The sequence below is a fragment of the Papaver somniferum genome, chromosome 5, assembly GCF_003573695.1.
Source record: "Papaver somniferum cultivar HN1 chromosome 5, ASM357369v1, whole genome shotgun sequence".
Lineage (NCBI taxonomy): Eukaryota > Viridiplantae > Streptophyta > Magnoliopsida > Ranunculales > Papaveraceae > Papaver > Papaver somniferum.
The window spans coordinates 65835583-65841582 of NC_039362.1; positions in this window are offsets into that span (position 1 = coordinate 65835583).

A 6000-nucleotide genomic window follows, 5' to 3' on the forward strand; every position below is an offset into this window, starting at 1 on the left:
GGCCCGATTCCGATGACGAGGATGTTGAAGAGATGATGCTAGAGGATGAAACCAAATTGATTGATTTTGTGGAAGACCCAATTGAACTTGCCAATGATTTTAATGATGCCGAGAATTTGGTTAAGGTAGAAAATAATGACGAGTGGTTGCAAGATTTGATAGAGGACCACGATATACAAGAGGTAAGTAATTCACATGAATTCTCTAAGGATGAGGAGGATTCCGCAAAACAAGAGATTGTGCAAGGTTTGTCTAACCCTTTGCATATTGATTCTTCTCCTTTACTTCTTATTGGTTTGAATGTATGTGCTTCGAAATTATTTTTGGATGATTTTGTTTCTAGATATCCACCATTGGAAACACTTGATTCTAACACTATGCAGGTTTGCCAAGAGGAAACCATAGAAGTTCCCAAATTCTATGTTCTTTATACACTTCCGAGTGTGGACAAGAATAAGTGTGGAGGAAACTTCTATTGAGCGATAACATTATTATTATTTTCTTGTTCTAACATTTGTATGAAGCTATTGTTTGCAAAACAGGTATTATGGGTGGATTCCCAAATTTTTCGATTATTAGTATATAGGGAGTGAACGTTACAAGAAGCTAAGTCGGGCCGTCGACATTAAAACAAGCGCTTCATGGGAGGCAACCCATAGGTTTTGTATTTCTTATCCTTTTGCTTTTTATTTTTGTTTATTTATTTTTCTTGTTCTATATCATGTTAGGATTTCCCACCTTGACTTTACTAGGACGATTCAATTACACTGAGGATAATGTAAGGTTTAAGTGTGGGGGAGTGGTTGAGCATATTTAAAAAAAAAAATTGCATAAAACCTCCAACTTGTAGAGATTTTAGAGTCACTAGCATACTTCTAGGTATGTTTACATAGAGAATTCTGACCGACATAACTGAACTTGGAAGTGTTAGGGAACTACGTTCGGATTTCTTACTTGTTAGAGTGTTAAATAATGGATTTAATCATGCCGGTGATGCAAATGAGGAGCAGGGAGAAATGCATTATTAGAATTGCTGATCAATCATTAGTGGAGACTACGCGTATTTATATCATGTGAGGCACCGACCAAATTTTCTTTGTAGCGGACTAAAAAAGCTTTCTTTTGAGTGTGTGTCACCGTACGTTAATTCCGGGTAGAATGGTGAGCTACCCAACCTCCCACCAATAGAAGCACTACTCTTTGATCTCTTGGGTGCTAATTTTGTCAATCATAAGGGTGACGTCTATGGATGAAAACCTCCTTCTTGTAGTTCGATTTGCAGTTAGCACCATTCTCCCTCTCTCGACAACGGGTCCATAGAAACACCATCATCATCAACAAGGGAGCAACATCAAAATCTACAAGGAAAGTTGAACACGTTCAAGGTTTACAAGCAACGGAGCAAGAAAAGAGCAAATTTTATATCCAAGTAAAGCAACGTACAATGAACAGATTTTTACATATACGTTGAAGACTTACAATACAATGAGATAATTTTATATCCAAGTGTGAAGACTTAATTACAAAAGCAAAGAAAATCAAAAGGTGAGAGTTATTGAAATTTATGATATCGAGACAATACAAGTTGCGAAGAATCAAGCGGTAAAGTACTTTTCCCACGGCCATGGGTTGTTTTATTTTCATTTTTTTTTGTATTTTATTTCTCTTATCATTAAAAAAAATAATAATAATTAATAAATTGAAAAAAAAAGGGTAAAAGGGTAAAAAAAATGATGATAAGAAAAAGTTTTGGGTTTTTGTTTATTTAATAAGCCGTGGGGGAAGGAAAATATATAAAGAAGTTTCAAGCGACAAGGATTTAACGTAAAGAGTTACAAATTGTCAATGATCTACGAAATTCAAGAGTTTATCATCAATAGTTGAAGCCGAAGACGAAGACCAAGAAGATAAAGACGAGGAGCGAAGAAGTTTCTATTGGATGTTGTGAGAGTGGTGTTATAATCATTGCAATCGGGTGTGAAGGTGTGTGAGTAATCTCATCCTCGATAATAGTGGTTGACTTCCTTTCTTAGAGATCGTCAGAAAAATGGTTTTTCAAAATGTTAAAAGATGTGGGTTTTTGAAATATTTCAGAAGTTGTCCTTCCCACCATTCAACGTGTTGCAGGAATTCTCTCTTCATTCCTACCTGCACACATGTGAGAACCATAAAAGTACATCTTTTGAGTGCAATTTCATAAAACCCTTTTTGGTGAGGCAGAAGTCGAGGCGAAATGCTTATTGATCGCTCTCAAACACGCGTTCTCTCATTATAGTGTGGTTATTTTTCACTCAACATTTAAGAACGAGAATATGTTCTTTAGTATTTATAATTTCTTATTACCAGCATGCAGAAACTCTATGTCCTCATAGCTCTTTGGATGCTTGGGACGCTGGAACGCTTTGAAGTTGTAAGTTTGATTTGCTCGAGGACTAGCAAAGTCTAAGTGTGGGGGAATTTGATAGGGTGTAGAATACATCTTATTTATTATCTATTGTTTATGCTTTCGCTGCTATTTTTCTTGTAAATTATGTATTTTACGCGTGTTTGAGTTTTATAACTACTTTGGAGTCATGCGGAAGAAAGAAGAAGAAATCAACCAAAATCGAGAAAGAAACACAAAACTGTCGTTTCACAAGATAACACTATCGAGAGTCCAACCAAGGTTAAGGGGGCTACCGCTGTAATTACTAAAGGCGGACAACTACTTGCTCAGGGCCACCACCATCTGGGGCTGGTAAATCAATGGGTGTAAATAACCCGTCCCAATTATTTAGACCTAGTGTCGAGAGAAGAACCCATTTCTCTCATTGCACCCCCTTTTCCTTCTCCCTTTCCCTGCTGCTACTGCTTTTGTTGAGCCGAGAGACTGAATCTATAAAACAGACGAAACGGAGATTTGTGATGAAATTGATAAGAACAGAGGAGAGCAGAGAAGTTGTTGCTGCAGTTGGTACAAGAAAACGGAGAATTGGATTTACGGTTTACTGGAGATTGAATTTGAAAGAAGATCGATGATGGTTTGCAGCTGAAATTGAATCATGGAAGATGAGAGTGATATTGTTGCTAAAATGGGATTGTGGCTTCGAATCAGTGCAGAGAAGAATAAATTGAGTTAGGGTTTTGCCATAACTGAGAAATTGAAGTTCGTAATGGGTTTAATCTATGAACTCTTGTTGTTGTTGATTTCCATGGGTATTAGGATGAATTTGAAGACTCAGATGAACATTGGAGCAACAAAATGATGATTTTGGAACTGCTACTAAGATGGGTATGATTCAGATTCAGGGTTGAGTTGTGAGATGCAGAAATTATGCTGGAGGCTGCGAAGAAGTTGAGTTAATCTCAGGGAAGTGTTGGTGGTGCTGTGTGGTTGAATTACAAAGATGTTGCAAGAATTGAAGAGTTGATGAACAAGTGAAGCTCTTCTATTGTATATGGAATGAATGCTTAAAATTAGATGTATGTTAGCTGTGCAGGAATTGAGGAAAAATGAGGCCTGAATTCGGTCGGGAATGTGCAGAAAACAAACGAAACTCTGTCGGATTTTCATCCCGACGAGTTAACTCAATACCGACTGATGACCGATCCAACTCATTTGAGTAAGACTACTTAGCTGAGTAAGATGCTGACTCGGTGTCTGACTTCCTCTTCCTTGACCCGGTTGACTAACTGAGACTGTTAGGTTGACAGTTATATATAACGGCACCAGAACAGAATCTTCCATTGATGCCAGCAGAACTCAGGTAACCGGTGATGATTTTTTCGCTAGAATTCCGGTAATTCTGAGGACTTTTCCAGCAACCCAAAAGAACATATTTTTGTGTGATTTTGACTCAGGAGATGTGAAGACTTAGAATTGGATGAAGAATTTGGCTTGAATTTGGAAAGAGGAGATGGAGAGTTTGAGAAAGACTTGAACTTGGAAATTGAATTGTTAAAGGAAATGGATTATATTCCTTGGAAGATTTGGAGATCATTGAAGCCCATAAATAGAGAAGTTCTCTACTTTTCTATACACACTTTACACACCTTTTACACACACAACACTTATCTTTTCTTTATTCTTTGTGTGAACTCCTTAGCATGAGTATCTAATTTTCTTATTGATTGAGGATGAATTCCTAGTTCTTAACATGTTTTGAGTTTTGTTTTAAATCTAATTCAAATTTTTCAGATGATTATCGTTTGTTTTTACTAATAGGAATGTTTATACGTCCATGCTTGATTGATAGGTCGTTTAGGATGCATACTAAATTGATTTGTTAATTGATCTAAAGCTAGTGAAAGTTAGGGGATAAGTAATTGTTTCTTAACTCTTTATGCAAGTAGCAAACACGAGACCTTGCGGAGGGATTCCGTGGAGCAATTGTGTGTGAAAACAACGTTAGCAAGTAGACCTTGATCTAAGAGTCTAACTACTAATATCAACCTAATAAATTCATGAACCTTAATGCGTTTAACTGAATTACATCTTGAGTGATCTACTACTAGGTGGTTTGGTGAATAGAATCCGGTAGTCGAGAACTTCCGTATCCGGTGATACAAGGGATTTAGGGGTTAGCACTGATCTAGCTGCTTTACCTACGGTTGGTGATAATATGTGAATAATAAAAAGTGGAAAATATTCATATAACTTGATTCATTGTTTTGCAACGAAGAAGGATTCCTTGGTCTTATCTCTCTTATTGATTTTCCTTTATCTTTTAATTGCTTTATTTATTTATTTTAAAAATCTAAACCAAAACCCCCTTTTGTGACATTATAAGACAACTAAAACCTCTTGCTCCTCGTGGGAACGAACTTAACTACCACCATATTACTTGTTAATTGAGTGGAAAAATATTCACTAATTTGTTGTGGTTACGACACACATCAACTAGGTCCCGGGGTTTTTCTGCATTTGCAGTTTCCTCGTTAAAAAAATTTCTGGTGTCTTTGTTATTTCATTTTCCGCATTATATTGTTTATCTTTATAATTGAAATAATACAGGTTGTGCGTTAAAGTTTAATCGATTAGAGATCCGACCTTGTGGTTGTTGATTTCATTGATTAACACTTGGACATTAGTCTTTGGTACCGTCCAAGTTATTCCTTGTATTTTATAAATACTCGTTATTGTTTTTAGCTTGAATAAAAATCAAATCAAGAGAGAGATATTAACTCCTTGAGATACTTTTATCTAGATTGAGTCTGACTGTCTAGTTGATTCTCTAGCAAAGTATTTCGGAGTTAGTCCATACAGATTGCTAAGAAAAAATATTGGGTGGGGTTGTTAGACCCCCGCTTTTTCAATATAGTTCATGAACCGATTCGAGTGAATCAAATCGTTTTTGCTTCGATTGTGTCTTGTGTAGTTACATAAGATTCCCTTGCAATTGAATAACTCTCTAACTAGTTCATTTAAGTCACTTGACTAGTTATGGTGAAGAAGAATATGGTTGATATGAAAGTGATCATATGGCTAACCATTTGGTTGATTATTATTGAACCAACAAATGTGCAAGTTTGGGTACGGTTACACAAGCCTAGAAACGTGCATTTCATTTGTGTGTAACAAGCTAGTTTTCGATCTAACGGTTGAAAGATATTAGCTTGAATCTAAATCAGGTTTTCATCTGACGGTGAATATTGAATACTTTGTTACCAAGCTAACATTGATTGCAAACCCTGATTTGAAAGACTATATAAGGGAGAACTCTAGCAACTGGGAAACCTAATCCCCACACCTTGTGTGTGATACTAGTTGTGCTAAGCTAGAGTCGATTCTACTTTGACCTTTGGTTTCTTCTTCTAAACCATGTTAACGACTTAAAGACTTCATTGGGATTGTGAATCCAGACCGATACTACTTTCTCGTAGTTGTGTGATATGATCTTGTTGTTTTTATCGTACGAGTACAATTGTAATAATTGGCTTGAGATTGATATCTATGATAGGCAAGATAGAAAAGTAGTCACAAACACTTCGTCTCATAGTTTGTGATTCCATAATATCTTT